At 39.5% G+C, this 22,907-nt stretch overlaps 1 protein-coding gene across 10 annotated transcripts in view; it reads left to right on the top strand.

Moving 5' to 3' along the window:
* CDC42SE2 (CDC42 small effector 2) overlaps window positions 1–22,907 on the top strand; it is a 111,183-nt gene that overhangs the window by 879 nt on the left and 87,397 nt on the right. For 5 of the 10 annotated variants that reach the window (XM_040622503.1, XM_040622505.1, XM_040622504.1 and 2 more), the window contains exon 1: window positions 1,431–1,526. The exons of 1 other annotated variant lie outside the window; for it this stretch is intronic. The gene's annotated coding sequence lies outside the window, so the exon portion shown is untranslated. Of the gene's footprint in view, window positions 1–1,430; window positions 1,527–15,696; window positions 15,735–22,907 lie in introns of those variants that run through there. 4 more of the 10 variants (XM_040622500.1, XM_040622506.1, XM_008698974.2 and 1 more) reach the window with 4 other exon arrangements.

Raw genomic sequence — 22,907 nt, 5'->3', positions numbered from 1 at the left:
TGAGAGTCGAGGTTGGGTACGTTGCAATTTTAAAATAGTGTGGTGGGTTTAAGCATCACAGGGTGAGATTTGAGCAAGGAGTTAAAAGAGGGAAAGTGGACATTGAGGAAGAATGTTCCTGGCAGAGGGAACACTTCAAAGGCCCTAAGTCGTCGTGTGTCTGGAATATTCAAGCAACAAAGGGTGGTTGGAGCTAGAGTGAGAGGGGTGAAGGGACAGGCAAAACCAAGGGCATCGTAGGTCATAGTAAAGACCTTAGCTTTTACGGACAGTGACATAGGGAGCCACTGGAGCATTTTGGCCAGATGAGACCAGAGCTGATTTTTTTGGTAAGACGGTATGCAGTTTGGTGCTCTGACAAGAGTGAGTTATTGGTGGGCAGAGAGACCATTTAGCAGGACACTGAAGTACGATCCTAGTCAGAGAAGACGGAGGTAATACGCTTCTTGGTCTGATTCTGATTGAGAGTACAACAGTCTTGCCTAACAGCTTGGAGGTGAAGATCAAAGAAGAGAGGGAGCCAAGGACTCCACAAAGTACTTGTTCTGAGCAACTAGCTAGAAGGACCGTGGCTAGGTCTTGAACTGCTTTTTGAGCAAGGGAGAATTAGAAACTTAGGGGAAAAAGAAAACTAATATTGCACTAATATAATCAATCCAGATGAAGGAGACATGTGTTACTACATCATATTCCGAGTGTTGTAGGCCTGAAAACTTAATGTAGGCATTTGGTGGAAGGTTGACTGATGGATGGGCACTCTTAGGTGTTTCTGATTTCTGTGATATATGAAACATACAGCTAAAGAAGACTCAGAGATTATGAGACAAGTAATTGCACACTTTTCAAATGTCAAGTGGAACTTCTAGGCCGTGAAAGCCAGTTAGTTATGACAGATTCAACGATTCTGACGTTTACATTAATAAAAAGCGGTGGTCTGATGACTTCAGGGAATCTTTCTCTCCACCTCTTCCAACTGACAAGTGGTGCCAGGGCTCAGCGCCTAGCCTGGCCAGCCTGGGAGCGTCCTCAGTCCCTCTTGGAGCGCAGGCAACGCCCCTCCGCGTGGTCCGGGCAGGGGGCGCGAGCCGCGGTTGCCAGCCGCGGGGCGGAGGGCGAGGAGGGGCTCTCGTGCGCTCCCACCCAGCCCTGATCGCCATCTTCCGGCGAGTCCTTTCCTACGCGGGCTTCAGCCCGGGCTCTCGGCCCTCATCTCGCTTAGGAGGGGGCTTTCCAGCCCGCGCAGCTGGAGGGCGCTGCGCGTTGCGGGGGTCGCGGGCTGAGTCCAACGCCCAGGCGGGGCAAGGGGTGGGGCCGGCGCGGCAGCAGCTGCGCGGCGGCGCAGTCCTCCGCGCTCTCCGGGCGCGCGCCGCCTCTCGCCGCTCCGCCCGCGCGCGAGCCTGGGCGGGAGGAGGGCCAGGAAGCGGCGGCGCGCGCCGGGACAGCTGCGGGCGTGGGGGTGGCAGGAGCCGTGGAGCCGGCACCGAGAGCGGCTGCGGCTGGAGCCGGCGGTCGAGACAAAGGCGACGGTGAGTGCCCCGCCGGCCGGTTGCGCGCCGGCCCCACACCTCGCCCTCGCGGCCTCCTGGGCGGGGGCCCGCAGCCTCGAACCCCGCCGCCGAGGGCTCGGTGGGGAGCGCGCCCGGCCCTCCCCCGCGCTGCAGGCTGTGGGTTGAGCCTGCGGCTCCATTTTCAGGTCTGAGCGTCTTCCTGCGGACCCTGCCTTTGGTGTTTCTTCCATTCCTTTCGAGAAATGGTTACATGCTCAGTTCAAAATTGAGGACAGGCGGGCGGCTGAGGGAGCCAACCGCCAGCCTGATGTAAAATGGAAATGAAAAGACCCCCTCCCCCCAACTTTGCAGGTCTGGGAGTCGGGAGGGGAGGCGCGAAGGGCAGGCGGAGAGGGCCGGGGTCTTCCAGGTGAGAGTTTGGGGGTGGGGCGGGAACCCCTGCCTCCGGAGCCCGGACTCTCGCCTGAGGCGTGAGGCGCGTTCCGCCCGCGGGTCTCGCCGCGCTTCTCTTTGGGCCCCGGAGAGAAAGCCCTGCCTGACCACCTCCTCGGAGGAGCTCGTGTTACTCGTACAGGTTGTCTTTCGTTTGCCGCTTCAGTTGTGATTTTTGGTAACGGGTGTGGTAGGTAGCGGCTCGCTGATGCCGCATTTATCGCCGAAAAGCCCCGATGGGCTGACTTCATGTGTACTTGAACCAATATTGGAATTTCTCTTTAGTTGCTGTTATTTCAAATGATAAACTTTTGTAGGGGAATTTGGTGCTGATGTTCAGTTTACAGAATTGACATTTTGTTTAAAGAGTCTGGCTTATAGTAGGTGCTTAGTAAAGTATTTGAATGAATGAACGAATCTTGAAAACTGATTTCACGGCTAGTAAAATTTAGGTACATAGCCTCTTGACTCAAGAAAGAAAACGTTGGCAAACATGCAGTTTTTGTTCATATGCTTGCTTTTTGTTTTTACCCACCGTATACGTAGTGTTAATCAGTTATCAATGTTAAAAGTTTAGAAAATGTAGTTGAAATGTGGAATTACTCATTTTGAGGAAAAGTTGGTAGACATTTTCTGTTAAAAAAAATAAGTGTTATTTTTTTGTTTTCTTTCGAAAGAACGAGAAATTGAAGAAGAGGTGTTTGGATTATATTTTGTCTTTTGAGACGCCCAAAGTGTATTTCATTACGAATAAATAAGTTTACGTGCTTTTGGCGGGCCATGGTGGCATGGTCTTCAGTTGCTTTTTGAGCCAGAGGTTCTCTAAAGTTAGGGGGAAAAGAAAACTAATGTTGCACTAATTAAACCCTACCGTTTATTCAACCGGTATTCATTAAGCACCCATTATGTACTGGCACCTGTGTTGGTTGCTGAGTTTCTAGAAGCAAACAAAACCCACAATTATCGCTTTAACCTGAGCGTGAAGTTCTTTCCTCATTATTGATGTTGCAAGTAAGGACTGTCTTACCCCCCCTACTGCCTATTTAAAGGAAAGCTGGCAGGTGGAGTGCAGGAAGTATGGATCCATCACAGCCTATTTAAAGGTTAATAAGTAACTTTGTAGGGCTGAGATTATTGGGTTACATTTTCTTATTGTCAGTTCAGTAAAATCAATCTGCATTTTAAAATGAAGGGAGGAAGAGGTTTAACAAACTATGTTATTTTCTCTCCTTCCATAGTGGATGATTTTGGTACAGTGTATTTATTGAAGAGTAATGTACTTCTGCTTGTTTTCTGTAGATAATCTTTGCTATACAGCATTTTCTATTTTTAAAAATCTCCAAGGAGAAAGAGTGGATTACTTTTCTACAAGAAATGTTTTAAATAAAGCACCTATTTGGAAGTTTTATTTTGACCTTTTAGTCACTTTTTACAGATAAATACAGTATTGACTTGATCATGCTGAAAAGGAAGGACTAGTAATAATTTGTGGCCCCATATTTGGACTTTTCGGGTAGTATTCAACTGTGATGAAACTGCTTACTAAAAGGAGAATGCTGTTTGTAGTATTTATTATGAACATAAGGTTTCATTGCCTGCTTTTGTCTTATATACATAGGATTTTTGTTTTTAAGTGCTTATTTGGCCTCACCAGAAGGCCAAATTGATGTGTTCCAGTGTCTTTGTTTGATCATTACAAAATAATGTAGATTAATAATTTTCTCATAGATGTCATTTCAGTTTAGGTGTACCCTTTTGACTTAAAACCTTATTAATTATTGAAGATAATATGTACTTTCAGATATAACTTTGAGATTTTTAGGTCGGGTGCTCTCTTTTTGTGGTTGTGCCTGGGAGTAATAGAGAAAGTAATCCCTTAAATTTTAGTGGTAGAGAGTTTGTTTTTTTTTTTAAATGTACATTCTCATAGAGCTACTTTGACAATATACTGTTGACAGTATGGTGCTGATGAGAAATTTAGTAGTAGGTGATAATAGTAATGTTTAATAAAGTGTAGGCAAGCTATGATATGTTGAATAAAAAATGCTTAGTGTATTGTATTTGGATACAAACTTCATCACCAGATTCGGTGACAGTCAACAGTATTGAGACATAGTAAAAATTTTTCAAGAAATAGGAACTCACGGGATGCCTTGCTGGCTCAGTCAGCGAAGTGTCTGCCCTTGGCTCAGCTTGTGATCCCCTGGGATCCCTGCTCAGCTGGAAGCCTGTTTCTCCCGCTGCCACTCCCCCTGCTTGTGCTCTCTTGCTCTCTACCAAATAAATAAATAAAATCTTAAAAAAAGAAATAACCCATGATTAGTTTTTTGTACCTTAAAAAAATACTGTGTTTTCAAAGTATTATTTCTACTTCAAATAGTTTATAATGTTTTGAGTCTAAATCCCACGAACATTCCATTTTATAATTGTTGGAGTATTTGAAATGATGTTGCTTTCTTCCTCAGGGTGTGTGTGTGTGTGTGTGTGTGTGTGTGTGTGTGATAGGATGGGAGTAGGGAGTTTGTTCGTGGTTTTTTTTTTTTTTAAGACCCTTCAGAATGCTTTACAAAGGGTTTCCTTTATCAGATGTAATTAATAAAGTGATTAAGAATGATGCCTGTAAAAAGCATTGCAGCTGTGCTCATTTTTGTATAGATTGTTAGAGAGTATCAATTAGCATTTGTATAAAACATTTCCAAAGTGCTTTGTAAGTAATTTCTCACATTTATTCTCTAGGACAGGTTGCTGTTACATTTTTTATGTCCCAGGTGTCACTTTTTGGAAGTGTTTAGGTTTTCATCTGCTTTAGGATGAGTCTGGGGTACTTTTGTTGATGCTTTTTAAGTTTTTTTCTCACAATTGAAAATGCATATTGGTTCTCATTTGTTAATAGTGTTCTTAATCTCAGTTCTCATGAAATATTTTAACATTTTATTGAAAAATGTTAGTAATGTTTTTGAGAGGAACATTATGGGTTCCCTGTGCATTCTTGAGAGGAACTGAGTGAAATGTGTGCTTATCCTTAATCCAAACTTACTAGTTAGGTGAGGGAATTTATCCTGATTTTTTTCCCATACCATGTGGAAAAACTTGAAATTTAGCTTATTAATAATTAACTTTATGCATCCTGCTACCTCACTTCAAAGCTTAAGAATACTGGAACTTTTCTACAATACAAACAAATAATGAACAGAGCAGATTTAGCTGAAGGAGTTATGGGAATCCATCCAAAGGGAGTTACTGAACTGAAAGCCAAAAGACTTGGTAATAAGTTGTCTTTATCATGACACCATAAAATACCTGCAAATATATTTTAGTCAGAAGGGATTACAGTAAAACAAACTCCCTCTTTTTCCTAGAAAGCATTAGATAACTAACTGTATGTTAAATTTATATATCTTTGAAAATGACTAAACGATGAGCACTGATATTTTCATTTTATGTCTTACCCAATTAGAAATTCATGCTAAGATATCTTGTTAAGTCTTTGGATTATTATAAGCATCTTTTAGTAAAACATAAAATCATTTTGTTCATGTAGCTTAATAATATACTTCCACTTTTTGCTTAATAAAACAAAAATGTATTTTTTGTGTATCCAGCATTGTGTATATTTTGCACTTACATATGGTGAAAACCCATGGGTATTTGTGGAACTGGTATGTGCAGTGGATGGGACTTGATAAAGGTTAAGCAGAAAACAACTCTGTCCCTATACCTTCAAACTGTCCCTATAGATTAAGTATTTCCCTGCCTCTGGATGAGCTTTTAGGAAGGTCACATAGCTTTTCTAGTTAGTTTTAGGTAATAAAAATTCTTGTGTTTACTTGTCAGTGATAGTTTAGTCATTAGAAGGTAGAGGCGCCTGGGTGGCTCAGTCGTTGAGCAGCCGCCTTTGGCTCAAGTCATGATCCCAGGGTCCTGGGATTGGAGCCCCGAGTTGGGCTCCCTGCTCAGCGAGAAGCCTGCTTCTCCCTCCTCACTCTCCTCCTGCTTGTGTTCCCTCTCTTACTGTTTCTCTCTCTGTCAAATAAATAAATATAATCTTAAGAAAAAAAAAAAAGGTACAGCTCAGTATAATATTCAGTGTTAAAACTCATACAAAGTCTAGAACTTCTCTTTATGGCTCAGAACTTCTTGAGCATTAGAAGTCTGCTTTGGAGCAAGAGTCCTCATAGGTGTCTTTTATTTTACCAGCTCCCATTTACCTGTCCAGGGTCCAGCTCAGTGGGGAAAGAGAATTGGGGGGAAAGGAATGATTTTAATGTGGCTCCTCCTGTTGTGCTCTGGCATCGGTGCCTTCTGAGTCAGGCAGGTTGTTCAAAGTGGACTTTCTCCAGAAGTGCTGGAAATGGTTTTCATGGGGACTCCACATCTGGAAATCTTCCAGCTATAATTCTCGTGATACAGTTCTTCTATTACTGTCCTTCACTTTCCAGTTTCCCTCATCTGCAGGCTCACTGTGCCCAAGGAGAGGTTTTGCTTTAGTATTTATAGTAGTTCTATAACTTTTTAACCAGACCTGCCCTTTACTAAGATTATTTCATAACAGGCAGTTTCATGCATTCTTCTAGGACCTCAACATTGTACCTTTCCAACTCTTTCTGTTAATTATCCCCACTTAAACAGTACTGGTGTGTCTGAGACCTATAGCAAGTTGCTGGTATCCTGTCCCAAGCCCTCCTTCCTCCACGTCCATGCTTTGAATTCATGGTCTGTCCACAGTTATAAATTTTTAATTTTACTTTTGTACGCCCTCAGTTCTCTGTAGCACTTTACTGTACTCACCTGGCAGTAACTTCACCCCCACCCCCCATCTAGTCTAGCCTGTTCATGGCATTTGAGTGTGGGGAAAAAAATACTGATGCTGACCTCGTCTCCCTGTAAATTCGGGAGGGTCCTTCATGCTGCCCACAGTTCTGTAATCTTAAATATTTTATTTTTTTAAGTAATCCCTACACCCAATGTGGCACTCCAAGTCAGGACCCTGAGATCAAGAGTCACACATTCCACCAACTTAAGCCAGGTTGGTGCCCCAGTTCTGTAATCTTAGTACATTTCCCTGGTTGAATCTACTCCCACTCCCCTGAATGACTATTTTACATCTCTCCTTAAAACTCTAGCACCTCTTTGTGTTTTCAGCTGATGACCTTGCTTCCTGTATATTAAAAATGAAAGCAATCAGAAGAAAACCCTTTCATCTCTTTTTTCATCTAATACCCACACTCTCTGCATTTGCTATTGTGCTATGACTTTGTGCTCCATTCTTCTGCCCTTTGTTCTATCTCCTTCTGCCGTCAAGGACATTGCATTGCCTCAGTATTCATCCCAGGCTCCTACCTGCCAATGAGCTGCGTCATCACTGTTTGCCATTTCTACTTGATCATTCCTATCAGTGTAGAGATAGGCTGAAATATCTCCCATCTTTAAAACAAACACACCACATTTTTCTTCAGCTACCGTTTTCTAAGAGTTATTTGTGGTTACCAGTCCTCCCTATCTCTTTTGGATCCATTACATTCAGGGTGGGGTTTTTTGTTTTTTGTTTTTTTTTTTTCCCTTCCTTTTCACTCTACTCTTGTTGAGCTTACTATGACCTCCTTGGTGATACATTCCCTAGTCAGTTCTCAGTCCTAATCCTTTTGGATGTAGCAGCAGCATTTGACATGGTTGATAATTTTCTTCTCTTTGAAACCTTTTTCCCCTTGGCTTCTCGGACACTACTACTTATTTTTAGTTTCTTTTTCTGGTTCTTTTTTGTAGCCCCAACTTCTAAAAAATAAGGCAGTGTCCCAGAGCTCTATGTTTAAGTCTCTTCTATATTTATATGCAGTCTTTTGTAATCTCATCCTATTCTCTAGCTAGAATTATCACATATTTCAAACTAAAAATGTTATCTTCAGCTTGGAGCTCTTTCCTAACCTCCACACATGTGTACCCAACTGCTGAGTCAACATTTCCTAATTAGACATCCCATATTTCATAAGACTGAACTCTTCATCTTTCTCTCTCCTACCCCAGTGATTCTTCTTATTCCATCTCCTTCATCATATAGGTTTCAACCCCATCTTTCAGTTTTTTGTGGCTGAAACCTTGGAGACATTCTTGATTTCACTTTCTCACACCCCCACATCTAGTTAAAAATAATGTGTCTTGAAAGTATGTCCTGTATACCCTAAAATCTACCATGAGACCACTGCTGACACTCTAAGCAACCATCATCTCTTGCTGATCTTATCTTAGTAGTGTCTTTCCTGGTCTCTTTGCTGCTTCTGCTCTTTTCTGTTCTCAAGACAGTAGCCAGAGTGATTCTTTTGAAATAAAAGTTGAATTATGTTACTTTTATGTTTAAAATCCTTTAGTGGCTTTCTTTAGAGTAAAAGCCAGAATACAACAGGGCCTGCAAGGCCTGCCATCATCTATGCCTCCTACCTCTTTGATGATATGTCCTGTTACTTTCTCCTTGGTTTATTTCACACCAGGCACATGGATCTCCTTGAACTTTCTTGAACCTGCCAAGCACAAGTTTTGCTTTAGTGTCCTTAGGAAAAGAGCTTTCTTTTGTTCACTGCAGAATATCCAGTATTCACAACAGTGACATGCACATGATGGACATTTACATTTGCTAAATGAGTGACTGCTTATCTTGTTATTCATGTCTTTGAAAACAGCTTTTATGACTGTTTGTATAACCAAATGTATTTTGACTAAAAATGTTTCACTTAAAACCCTGTAGTCCTAAAACAATTAAGTAGAAACATATAGATACAAGGAGAAAAAGTACAAATCAATTTTTGTGTATGGAAAGTGAAAATACATGGGAAAATGGCTACGTGCTGAGGAGGTAGGAAAGGAACAGAGAGGTAAGGTAAACGGAATAAAAAGAAAAGCCTGATTTGGAAGTAGGGTGAGAAAACTTAAACTATTTTTGGCTTGCTCCATACTTATTTTGGGCTTTTCTTGAATTCTGAGTGTTGGTGATTTACATGGACTTAGGCTCTTGAAGTTGGGCTATATTACACCTCTCTTTTATCAGGGATATTTGTTCAAGTGAGATTGGGAGCCAAAACTTGGTTGGTTTTCTGTTGCCACACTCCGTTTGATAAAGTAAGTTGCTGTTACCAAGAAAGTGCTTTATCTGACGATATTCTTAGCATTTCTTATTTTTTTTGTAGAGAGCTCAAACAGAGGTGTCATAGTTTTAGAGAGAGATTTTCAGTGTACACAAATTATTAGTATGCTTCCTTCTCTCAGTATTGCACTACCTTTTTACCGCCCCCTCGGAAAAGGCGGGGCTTATAAGTAGTTTTATTGTAGTTCTGTGGCTAGCTACATTGATGTGCACAATTTTATTGAGTAATATTTATAAGCATATTTGTGCTCATAAATGAAAAATGCTTGAATGTGTATAAATGCATTTTTAAAACTGTAATTTAAGTAAATATTTAGGAAATAGGATTGCAGGGGAAATTAATGATAATGCAAACTTTCAGTATTTCATTATGCTGATACAAGATTTTTTAAACACTTTTAAAAATTAATTACTTTGGGGGATTTTTTTTTAAGCAATCTCTACACCGAACTTGGGGCTCAAATCCACAACCCCAAGACGAAGAGTCACACGCTCCACCGACTGAGCCAGCCAGGTGCCCCTAAAATTTATTTATTTTTAAACTCTTTTTTTCTGAGTTATAAGTCTCATTTCCTGTTGATTAAAAAAAAAAAAAATCTTTTAGGGGCACCTGGGTGGCTCAGTCGGTCAAGTGTCTGCCTTTGGCTTGGGTCATGATCCCGGGGTTCTGGGCACTACTACGCACATGCTCCATTGCTCTCAAAATAGATAAACTCTTTAAAAAAAAAAAAACCTTAAATTGTTAAAAGAGGTGGCTGAGAAGTTAATAATTTTTTTTTAAACATTTTATTTATTTATTTGACAGAGTTAGAGACAGCCAGCGAGAGAGGGAACACAAGCAGGGGGAGTGGGAGAGGAAGAAGCAGGCTCATAGCGGAGGAGCCTGATGTGGGGCTCGATCCCAGAACGCCGGGATTGCGCCCTGAGCCGAAGGCAGACGCTTAACGACTGAGCCACCCAGGCACCCCTAATGAATAATTTTTTATGCATTAAGCATAAATTATTCTCCATAAACATCTAAACATTTCCCTATTTTTATGTAATATGCAATAATTTGTCTTGATTGACTTATGGACTTTTATGAGGCCATAATGAGGACTTAATTTTCATGGCCTTAAAGGTATGGGTGTGTATGTGTTGGTATGTATCGTTCTTGTAATATTCAGATGTAATAAAACTTGCATATGCTTGATATTTTACTTTAACTCCTAAGCAATAGTATCTGTAAATCAGTTTGGTATATTTTTCTTTAATATTAAATAGGAAATTAAAATATAAAATTTTTCATATTAAAATGTGATATAGTTTTTATTTATTTTTATTTTTTATTTTTATTTTTTAAAGATTTTACTTATTTATTTGACAGAGAGAGAGACAGCCAGCGAGAGAGGGAACACAAGCAGGGGGAGTGGGAGAGGAAGAAGCAGGCTCATAGCAGAGGAGCCTGATGTGGGGCTCGATCCCAGAACGCCGGGGTCATGCCCTGAGCCGAAGGCAGACACCCAACTGCTGTGCCACCCAGGTGCCCCTAAAATGTGATATAGTTTTTAAAGTTTATTTACATATCTTGTAAAATCATTTTGGATGACGTACTAACAAGTGTTTGCCTACCGGTTTGAATTAATTGTTCTATTTTGTAGGGTAATTATATAATCTTCATTAGAATTGATATTGGCCTGTCTGAATTCATATGTTACCATTTCACATATGAAATACCCATCTTGGATTAACAAGATCCTTATTTCTGGGGCATCTGGATGGCTCAGTCGGTTAAGTACACTTCTCTTGATTTCGACCGAGGTCATGATCTCTGGGTGATGAGATCGAGCCCTGCATCCAGCTTTGCACTGGGCAGTGGGCTTTGTGCTGGGCATGGCGTCTGCTTAAGATTCTCTCCCCTTTCTCCCTCTGACCCTCTCCGCCCCCACCCCGCCTTGCATGCGCTTGTTTTCTTTCCCTCTCTCTCTAAAAAAAAAAAAAAAAAATTTAAATCCTTATTTCTGACCTGATAAGTAGTCAAACCTCTAAATTTATTTCAGGTATATTCATAGTTTGAGGCCTACTATGGCCTGTTTGAACTTCATAATACTCTAGGTGGATTGGGAAAAGTGAATATAAGTAATAGGCTGTGAACCAGGTCTCTTAAGAGGTTGTTAAAGTATGCATTCATTTGTTCATTTAACATATTTATCAAACTACTTTTCCCAGTCTACTCAAAATAAAATACAAACTACTTCCCCAGAAAATACAAACTCACTCACATTCTGTAATATGGACCTGACAGCCTCTCAGAGCGTATCACCTTTGCTCACTGCCTTTAGCCAGAAATTAATTTCTCAAACAGGCCTTGCTTGTTCTTGTGTTAGAGTTTTCATACTAGCTGTTTCCTCCGTTTGAAATGATGGTTCCCAGATCTTTGCAAGGCTGGCTTCTTATCTTTAAGATCTCAGCTTAAATATCACCTCATTTCCTCACCACTCAGTTTAAAATAGCACCCTCCCATCACTGTTACACTTTCTTTATAGCATTTGTCAGACCTTAAAGTAATATGTTCTTAATTTTTTTAAGTGTGTCCTAAAATAGATCATAAGCTTCATGAGAGCAAGAAGCTCCTTTTCTTATTCNTGCTGTCACAGTGCTTAGAACACTACATGACACTAGATAGGCGTTTAGTAAAAAAGTGTTGAATGAATAAAATAAGATAGTAATCTCATGTATTCTTTATTGTGAATGAATTTTTGGGTACTGCTGTCTTAAAGTGTCAAAAATGTATTCCTTCTAACCTAGGGAAGTAAGAAATGGGATTATTCAGGCAAAATCCTGATTTAAGGAAAGCATGAAACTGCTCTCATGATCCTTAGATGAGAGTATTGGGTAGAACTAGTGTGTTGGAGCTGGTGAGCTGATCTCGTGCATCTTTCCACCTCTATGTTCAGTGACATCATGTTGGCAGCTCGAGACTGCTATGGTAGGACTATTTACGACATAGGAATCTGCAAAAGCTATAAATCAGGGCCTTTTTTTCAGAGAGGTAGTTGTTAAATATTTATCAGCAGACCGCTGGGTGGAACCATATGAAATTGCTGTTTTTATGGATAAAAAATGCTTGACTATTGACAAGCATTAGTTAATTTTTTTTTTTTTAAGATTTTATTTGTTTATTTGACAGAGAGAGAGACAGCCGGCGAGAGAGGGAACACATCAGGGGGAGTGGGAGAGGAAGAAGCAGGCTCCCAGCAGAGGAGCCTGATGTGGGACTGGATCCGAGGACTCTGGGATCACGCCCTAAGCCTAAGGCAGACGCTTAAGGACTGAGCCACCCAGGCGCCCCAGCGTTAGTTAGTTTGGTTTAAAAATAATTTCTTTATTGTCATCTGTGAAGTCGGTTCAGTCAGTGACTTACCTCAGTGCTGTACCTTTTTTTCCAAAGTTACATTCCCTTCTGATATGATGACTTATAGATTCTTTTATTGTGTAAAAACTGGTTATTTGTATATTAATTGCTTAACTGTACACCTTATTTTGACTAGTTCATTCCAAAGCAGGCATAAAAGATCTTGAGATGCCTTTGTAGGTGTTTTTGGTTTTGCTACTGAGTTGCTACGTCCATTGTAAGGTGTTCTTCTCCTGGTGAAGAAAGAAGAGCCGATTCAGTTTGAGCATAAATTATTAGATAACTTTTATTTTAAAATTTGCTTTTCGGAGTGATTTACATAAATATGCCTGAGTTTTTTGTGGGGTTTTTTTTCTGGCTTTTTTGTTTTTTCTTTTGCCCATTATCCTTTAAGTGCTTACCTCTGTCTCTGATCATTTACTTCCTGCTCCTCTCATTTTTTCTATGAGTCTGTATCTCTTAATGAAATTATGTGGTCTTTCTCAGGTTTAATAGTTTTTGTCTCTTGTCTCTTCTTTGATCACCTGGACATTCCATGCCATTTTCCATCCTTATTCCACTCCCCCCCCCCACCATTCTATAAAGAGACAGATTATTTTCCTATAGGCACGTGAGGAAATTTATTTAAATTTTTCCTGAGGAAATTAATTTAAAAAATGAACTTTGTTGATTTACTGACAGTTCTTGAGTGACATTTGCATTATGTTAACTCTAAATAAGTGGATTTGAATTGGTAGTATTGAATTAAAATACGGCACCTATATTTCTTATCCTTTAACTCAAGTTGTTCTCTTATTCACAAGCATTTAAAGAACTTGCATTTGATGCAGAGAATCAGAGTACATGTATAAGCTAAGGAAGAACACACCCATAATTCTACCATCCTAAGACGACCACCGGTAATGTTTCGTTGAATGTCCTTCCAGGCAAATTGATGATGAATAAGTGTTTTTGTATTGTTTTGTTTTTACCAAAATAAGATCTTAGTACACAATTTAGCAAATACTGTGATCATAAAAGCATTACTTTTATTACTTTAGTTTGAAAGAATCTCATTGGAAAGCGAAAATTTTGTTTGACAGTGGGTAAAGCTGTAAGTAAAGTTGTGATTTAAAACTATGGTGTTTATGGAGAGTAGAATTGTGGTAAGTCACCTCGACTCAAAAATTACTTCAGCAGTAATTTTTTCTTAAGAGCTCTTTTACCATTGCACAATAGCATGATTGTGTTATACCAGCTAAAGAAAACAGTACATGATTCTGTGTACAGTAGACTTATTTTAATAATAGCCCTAGGGTAAAGTAAGGGACTGTAGATAAGTTCATATTTTTTGGTCTGCCCAAATCCAATGGATGCCTTAATATTAAAATAATTTTAGAAGAAAAATGTGTTTTTTTTAAAAGCTTTTATCTGGTTTGTGACCATTTCATTATATATTTGCTACCCTTTTTAATATGTCAGAATGAGTGAGGGAGTTCTTGGAAAAAGAGTTTTAGTTTCTTATATTAATGTTTGAGTTGATTTCTGTTTCATGTATATACAGATCCTTGTGGAAGAATCCCTTTTATATATTGGTATATTCCATGCTTTGTGAATCAGTCTCCCTAATCTTATCAAGTAGCTGTTTGGGATGAAAAGTAGAGTTTTTTAAAGCTAATGAAGAGTCCTTTAAGGGTCGTATAATTTAAATGACTTTTCCTTTATTTCAGCTATGTTCATTACCTATGGTAGGGTAGAAAGTTGGTTTTCACCTTGTTTTTATTGTTTTTTACCTTATCTTTTTCTGTATTGTATTACTGCTTCCTCACAAGCTCCTGTACTCTATCTCTTCTTAAGTAGTTGAAGGAGTCATTTCTCTTAACATAGTGCTACTTCCTGGACGGTGCATATAATCCTGAAAACGTGCCTCGTGGTAAGAAGAATAAAAGGCATTATAGTTGATGTGGCCTTTTCTACTGAGAAATGATGCATTTTTGCGTGAAGGCAAGATAGGCAGTTCCTAAAAAAATGTTTTTCAGTGAGTGATCACATGTTTTTAAATGTTGGAAGGTTCAGTGAGTATTGGTATTAATTCAAGAAAAGTGTTTAGAATTATTCTGTACATTTTGCTGTTTAAGAAATAGGTAATTTTTAAACTTCGATTTCGCAGCGAATATTTAGCGTTTTTGTATTTTTTGTGTGTGAATAAAGACCTTTTTTTTTTTTTTTAAAAAAATGATACATACAAAGCTCAGAAATTAGTCACATAATAAATGGCAGACCTAGTGTTCAAAATGCCTGATTTTCAGCGTGATAGACTTGGGAAGTATTGTTAAGTGGCAGAAAGAATAGGGACTTTGGAATTAGGGACACCTTAGTTTGATCCATAACTTTGCCACATATTTGCTGTGTGACCGAGGCCTCCATCTTGGTGATTTTAATTTTTTCTCTATCAAGTGAGGGTAATAGGTTTGGGAGGATTAAATGAGGTACACCTTAAGTACTTGGCTTGTAGAAAGTGTTAATAAATAGTTCATTTCCTTTTTGCTATTCCATATTATTTTAAAACATCTCCAGAGTCAGTTGGACATTTTACTTAAAGTGAATTGCAGTCAGGAAACTGGAAATTCATGTAACCCAGGTGGACTCATATTGTAGTGTCCTTTTATTCTGCCTGTTTTAGAAGAGTGGTTCTTGAGACTGTTTTAAAAAGTATTTTGACTTCGAGGAAAGTTTTAAAGTTAAAAGCTGAAGTAGAACAGAGTGAAGCTGAGTTCATTATTGCTGACAGAAGGGTAAGAAAGTAATCTCTGGGTTTATAGTGTAACAGTTGTGTGCATAAAGATGTCTGTTTATTTATTTTACTTTTAAATCTCTACACCCAATACGGGGCTCGAACTCTGAGATCAAGAGTCACGTGGTTTTCCAGCTGAGCCAGCCAGGCGCCCCAGAGATGTCTATTTTAAAGGCTAAGAATTTACCCTTTGCAGAAGAAAAAAGTGACCAAAATTTGGAAAAACGTGTTCAACTTTAATAAGTTTCTCTTCCCAGATTTAGGATTTAAGAAATGGTGCCAGTTCACCTGAGTACAGTGACATAGGTACTAAATTTATTGCTGAAGGGAGTATAAATCTGTAGAACCCTCTTTTTTTCAAAAGCATTTTGGCATATATCAAAGACTGGTATTTTTGTCTCTGAGGCTCTATCCTAAGGAAATAATCCTCACTCTTGTTCTTTTTTTTTTTTTTTAGCCCTGTGGCAGCCTTATCGAGATAATACATGTGATACTGTGAGTTACAATAAGAAATCTATTTAGTCTTCCCTCTTCTTGGTGCAGAGCTCCTAAAACCCTTGGAATTTCATGAGAGAGCCATAAAGGTGTCTTTTGTTATGTTAATGAGGTGACTTTTGGGAGGCACAGAAAGATGGCCACTGGTTGCCAGGGGAACCAGCCCTGCGATTAGAGGGTTGGAACTTTAAGTCCCACCTCTCTGACCTGGAGAGGGGCCAGGGGCGGGAGGTTGAATTGCCAGTGACGAATGATTTAATCAATCATGACTGTAAGGAAGCCTCCATAAAAATCCAAAGGATGGGATAGTATAACTTCCTGGTTGTCAACACACAGAGGTGCTGGGGAGTGGCGTGCTCAGAGAGCAAGGAAGCTGCGGACCCTTTTCCTTTCCCTGTGTATCTCTTCCATTTGGCTGTTCCTGAATTATATCCTTTCATAACAAACTGGCAATCTGATGACAGAAATGTTTCTCAGACTTCTGTAAACTGCTCTAGCATATTAATCAGACCTGAGGAGAGGGTCATGGGAACTTTAGAAGCACAGGTGACAGTCTGGACTTAGGATTGGCCTCTGAAGGGCCTTGCAGTCTTGTAGGCCTGAGCCCTTAGCCTGCCTTGGAATCTGGCACTGTCTCTAGGATTGAATTGAATTACAGGACACCCAGGTGGTGTTGGAGAATTGGTTGGTGTTGGTGTGTTCTGCACCTCAGGATTGGTGTCAGGATTGTTATTCACATATCGTAATCCACCTTTTAAAGTATATGTTAGTGTTGTGCAACCATCGGTACCGTCTAATTTTAGAATATTTTCATCACCCCCAAAAGCAGTCATTCCCCATTCCTGCATTTCCCCCAGCTCTTCGCAATCACTAATCTGTTCTGTCTCTCTGGATTTGTCTCCTTTGGACATTTTATATAAATGGGATCATACAGTGTGTGTTTTTTTGTGAGTGGCTTTTTCCACTTAGCATAACGTTTGAAGGTTCATCTGTGTTATAGCATGTATCAGCACTCGATTTCTCTTGAGGATGAACGTTACTCAGTTGTATGGATATACCACATTTCATTTATCCATTCATCAGTTAATGGGTATTTGGGTTTATACATTTTGGCTATTATGAATAATACTGTTATGAATATTCATATGCAACTTTTTGTGTGGATATATGTTGTATTTTATTTTTTAAAAGATTTGTAAGAGAGAAGTGCAAGCAGGGGGGTGGGCCAGAGGGAGAGAGAGAGACAGAGAAGCAGACTCTCCATTGTGTATTACTGATTAATTTTTTCAGGCAAGATCATTCAGTGTTGGAATATTACTATTGTATGTTGCCCTAACAATTAAAGTCATTTTGGACTACTAAGAGAATCACTTTATGCTACATTTGAAAGACTAAAAAAGCCGGCTATCAACTCTGAAATGTGCTTTTATGGAAGTTAGTATCGCTTGAGCAGAAGGGACAGAGAGAGAGAATGTCAAGCAGACTCCCCGCTGAGCACAGAGCCAGTCCCTGGGCAGGATCTCATAACCCTTGAGATGCTACCTGTGCTGAAATCAAGAGTCAGGCGCTTAACTGACTGAGCCGCCCAGGCACCCTGACAGTGTATTTTAAACTTAACCATGGTCTATCTGTGAGAGTTCTTTGCAAGATACAAAGAGTACTCTAGGATTTTCAGGTAAAAATATATTACACAGGGAATTTGATACTTAAAAAAGTCATTGGATGATTTGGAAGAGTTGGAGTCAGAGCACCATCACTGGACTAAATGTTAAAGGACATAAGGCCGTAGCTGAAGGATCAGGAAGGGAAGCCTGGGGACCCATCATAGGAATGCCGAATATGTGATGTGACTGCTTCTTGCTTGCATCTGGTGACTAAAGTTGCTGTAATTGCTTCTAGTCATATTGATTTCGTTGTGTCATTGCTTACCACTTAAATCAGCGATGGAAGGATAGCTTCATAATTTTCTTTCCTTCTCTTTTGCTTTCCAAGTTTCAGAAGAGGCCTTCTTACTGGAAGAACCTGATTTACATGCTGAATGCAAACTATAACTTGAAGTCTGGAAAATGTAGTGTACTGGTTTTATTTTGTTTTAGCTTTCCTGCACTTGAGATATAGGAAGGCATATAAAAGGAGTGAAAGAAAGAATGAATGCCAAGTGCTACTTGAGTAACCTATCTAACGTTCACCAGAAGCCTTCATATATTTTGGTGATAAGGCTGTATTTCTTTACATGCAGTGTATTTTGAAGATGGTAAGATTAAAAAAATCCACCTTAGACTTGATTTGTTCAGGAAATTTTCTTTTCCTGTAACGTGAGCCCTTACTCTTATGTTATGTCTACTGTAATATTTCCATTTGGGAATAAACTCTAATTAGTGTTCTTAGAAAGTTCTTTTATGCTGTGTTTACCTCTGGGTTGAATAGGTGAAATATTTTCGAAGAGTAAAACTAAAATATTATGTTTTTCTGGGTGCCTTGGTAGTTCGACTTTTGATTTCATCTCAGGTCATGATCTTGAGGTCATCAGATTGACCCCTGACTCAGGCTCTGAGCTCATCGGGGAGTCTGCTTGAAGTTCTCTCCCTCCCTCTCCCATTGTCCCTCCCCCTACTCACACTCTCTGTCACCTTCTCTTTCTAAAATAAATAAATCTTAAAAAAAAATCTTAAGTTTTTCCCTTATTCCTGGTTTTTTCACAGGATTGAATTAATATGTAATTTATTATTTTTAAGGATTTTATTTATTTGAGAGAGTCTGAGAGAGAGACCTCACACAGAAGCAGGAGGAGGGGCAGGCAGAGGGCGAAGCAGGCTCCCTGCTGAGCAGGGACCAGATGTGGGGCTGGGTCCTAGGACCCTGGGATCCTGACCTGAGCCAAAAACAAGAGTTGGGCCCTCAAGTGACAGAGCCACCCAGGTGCTCCCTAAGTCTGCTTTAGAGATGCCTATTGACTGCTTGCAAGGAGCATGGAATTAGGTTTTGGTATAAGCATTTTTGGGCACTGAAATTGAAGGGCTGGTCCCCAGTGTTTCCTCCCATCTATTCTAATTTGATTATTTTTAAAGAACTGATAGTATTCTGTTGCTGTTCTAGTTAGGTCTAGAGGGCTGTTTTTGTTCTGTGTCTGCAAGTTAATGTTCTCTTTGAACTTTCTTGTATATGTACCCTTTAAAACTTTTTTGAAAAACTTTGTACTTCTTCATAAATTTTAAAACTGATGTTAAAACCTTAAGTTTACGAAATTACCAAAGATGTAATTTCTGGAATATTGTATGTTGTCTATGTTTTTAAAGAGTATGTTGCCAAACACCTTGACCCTGTTTGTTCTGCTTATTTATTGGAAAGAACTGCTGTAAAATTTGTCGATCCTCGCTGTCAAACAAGCGAGGCTGTGTATGTTTTCTTGTCTAAAGTGGCCTGATGTTTGCGATGCTAATAGAAATAGCAACACCTGTGCTGAACAACCTCTGGACAAGTATTTTCAGTACCAAATTCTAACATAGATTGATAGGCAAGGAGTCTTGCCATGAATTTCCTTGAATATTTCTTGCTTTGCTTAAATGAGACTTCATCTCTGTCAGTTATGCCTTCGGTGCATTGGAGACTTCTTGAAAGTCAGTACCATATTAAGGTTTGAGATGATAAGTATGGCTTTCTTCTACAGCTTGGACGAGTTACTGTGAAAGGGAAAGTGGAGAAAGAATGAATGATGCCTAGACACATCAATTTTGTTTATTTAAAAAACATTTTAAAATAATTTTTTAAGGTAATTTCTGTGCCCAACACTGGCACCCATGACCCGTAGACCAAGAGTCATGCGCTCCACCAACTGATCCAGCCAGGCATTCCAAGGCATATCAGCTTTAGAAAAGCGCATAGAAGGAAGTTGGAGATCTGGAAATGCATTTCCTTAAACTGTCCAGACCTGTCCTCTGTGGTACCTGGAAAGTATCAAACCATACACTGGGTTGAAGACCCTTGAATTAAGGGAATAGCTTATCTTCTGCTTTAATTGGTATTGGTGTATTTATCCTTTTAAGTAAATTACCTCCTTTTAAATTTGGCTTGAAAGCTTTGTTTTGACAGCAGAACTGACCTTTGTGATGAAACCATTGTGTTTTCATAGCATGCTATAGCCCATTGGACATAGTAATCAGAACCTCATGGATATGATTGCCAGTACAGAAATTAGAAAAGAAGAAAACTGATTATCTACCTTATACTTTATACCATGATAAGTTCTTGATTTTCCAGAGTTGAGTATACAAAAGAAAACCTTAGAAATACTGGAAGAAAACATGAATCAGTATAAAAACTCCTGGGTGTGGGGGAACCGTCACAAGCCATCCAGCATATAGGAATCCTGCATATTCATGGAGTATGTATTTTCAAGAACCAAGTGGATGTCTGAAATCATGGATAGAAGCGAACCCTCTGTTACTATATTTTTTTATACATAAATACCTATGATAGAGTTTGATGTGTCAGGTACGTGCAGTAAGAGATTGATAACAGTATCTAATAATAGAACAATTATAACAGTATACTGTAATACAAGTTATGTGAATGTGGTCTCTTACTCTCAAAATAGCTTTTTTAAAAAAAATTCACTTATTTTAAAGATTTTATTTATTGAAATAAATAGAGCCCGGGGAGGAGCAGAGGGAGAGGGACAAGCAGACTCCATTCTGAGCATGCAGCCCGAGATTGGACTGGATCCCATGACCCTGAGATCATGACCTGAGCCGAAACCAAGAGTCAGATGTTTTAACCAACTAAGCCACCCAGGTGCCCCCTTTTATTTTAAGTAATCTCCACACCCAGTGTGTGGCTTGAACTCACCACCTTAAGATCAAAAGTCACATGCTCTTCTAAGTGAGCCAGCCAGGCACCCCATGTCAATATATCTTATTGTACTAATCCTTGTGATGCTGTGAGATTAAAAAAAAAAAAAAAAGCCTCTGTGAAGAGTTGAACTGAGGTGACTTACATAGGCATTGTAAAGTAATGTTAGGCTACTCCTGACTTGATCATATTTCAACAGGAGGATCATGTGTTTATGACGGTGGGTAACTGAAACCAGGAATAAGGGGAAGACTACTTTTTCTCCTTAAAAAAGTAAATCTCAGGGGAGCCTGGGTGGCTCTGTTGTTGGTTGAGTGTCCTGCTCTTGAATTTGGCTCAAGTCATGATGTGAGGGTTGTGAGATTGAGCCCTGCGTTGAGCTCCATGCTGGTTGTAGAGCCTGCTTAATATTCTTTCTCTCCCTCTGCCCCTGCCCCCCTCTTAAAAAAAAAAAAAATAATCCTCAGAATTACTGTTTGATGTCCATATTTTTTTTTTTAAATACAGACTCTTACCTGTTTCAGAAATACAGTTTGAAAAATACATGTAAAAGGTCAAGGTTCTCATTTACATCTATGATGTAGTAAACATGACCCAGTACCCATGAACCTTCCTGATGATTCCTTTGCTAAGTTTAGGGGTTATTTGGCTCTTCGTAACTGACAGGTTGTACATACACAGGAATGGGTGGAATTAAAATTGTTAGGGAAATTGGCTCTTGTGTCCTCTTGGAATAAAGTACAGGTCTTCCTCAACTTAGAATGGGGTTATTATCGTAAATTGAGGATATCCAGATCTAAAAGGCATTTAATACACCTAACCTACCAAACATCATCACTTAGCCTGCCTTACCTTAAATGTTCTCCAGACACTTGCATTAGCCTACAGTTGGGCAAAAAGCTCTAATGCGAAGCCTATTTATAATGAAGTGTTGAATATCTCATGTAATTTACTGAATGCCGAAAATGAAAAACCGAATGATTTTAAGTGTCTCATTTATCTTCAAGATAGCATGGCTGACCGGGAACTGTGGCTCACCACTGCTGCCCAACATCACAAGAAAGTGTTGTACCGTGTATCACTACCCCAAGAAAATACCACAATTTAGAATTTACGAAGTACAGTTTTTACTGAAAGTATATAGTTTTCTCACCATGGTAAAGTCAAAAAATCCTGAAGTTAGGGACTGTCTGTATTGACTACTAAGCTGTTTTAAGATGGGGATCTTCATACTGAGTAATTGTATATATTACATGTTATTTAAGAATTTGAATGGTTGAACATAGTTATTTTTATAGTATATTACATAGATTTGTTAAATTTTAATATAAAAATGAGAACTTTGGGTTTTTTCTTTTGTTTTGTTTTTTTAGGATTTTGTTGACAGAGAACACAAGCAAGGGAAGAGGGAGAGGGAGAAGCAGGCTCTCCACTGAGCAGGGAGCCTAATGTGGGGTTCGAACTCAGGACCCCAGAATCATGACCTGACTGAAAGACAGATGCTTAACCAATTGAGCCACCCGGGCACCCCTGTTCGTTCGTTCGTTCGTTCTTTCTTTCTTTCTTTCTTTCTTTTTTTTTTTTTTTTTAAAGATTTTATTTATTTATTTGACAGAGATAGAAACAGCCAGCGAGAGAGGGAACACAAGCAGGGGGAGTGGGAGAGGAAGAAGCAGGCTCATAGCGGAGGAGCCTGATGTGGGGCTCGATCCCAGAACGCTGGGATCACGCCCTGAGCCGAAGGCAGACGCTTAACCGCTGTACCACCCAGGCGCCCCAGTTTCTTTATTTTTTTTAATAAAGTATATCCTCCCCTTCCTTCCCAGTGAGCAATTTGTCAGTGGCTACTTTGAGGCCCTAGTGTGCCAGGGCCTGATTGAAATGCACACTGAGTGCTCTGCAAGAGCATGACGCAGTTTACCACATCTTAAGTCCTTAGGAAGGCAAATTAAATATGTATTGACATTCTCAAAATAAGTTGAGATTTCAGCACCCTCTGCATTTACCAGAAATAATACCACACTGAGTCACTCTTCTGGTGATTGAAAATGTACAGCTGGTAGAAGAAATTTCTGTTAATGATACTGTTATTGTGGGAGGGCCACTACATAAAAGATGCAGAGACTCATCCTTTAAGTAATATTCAGAAAGATCAGGAAGAGTTATCCTTGGGAGATAGGCTGAAATAAATGGAGACATTCCTGGGTTCACGGAGTATATCAAACTGGATCAAATTAAAATGTAGCAATCTCATTTGACATAATATAGCTAATTAATACAGGACAAAGAGGACAAATTGGAACTATTATATTTTGCCTTAAAGGG

Source organism: Ursus maritimus, unplaced genomic scaffold (genome assembly GCF_017311325.1).
Source record: "Ursus maritimus isolate PB19 unplaced genomic scaffold, ASM1731132v1 scaffold_5, whole genome shotgun sequence".
Lineage (NCBI taxonomy): Eukaryota > Metazoa > Chordata > Mammalia > Carnivora > Ursidae > Ursus > Ursus maritimus.
Note: the sequence above shows the minus strand (reverse complement) of the source record. Positions and strands in the feature narration are given on the sequence as shown.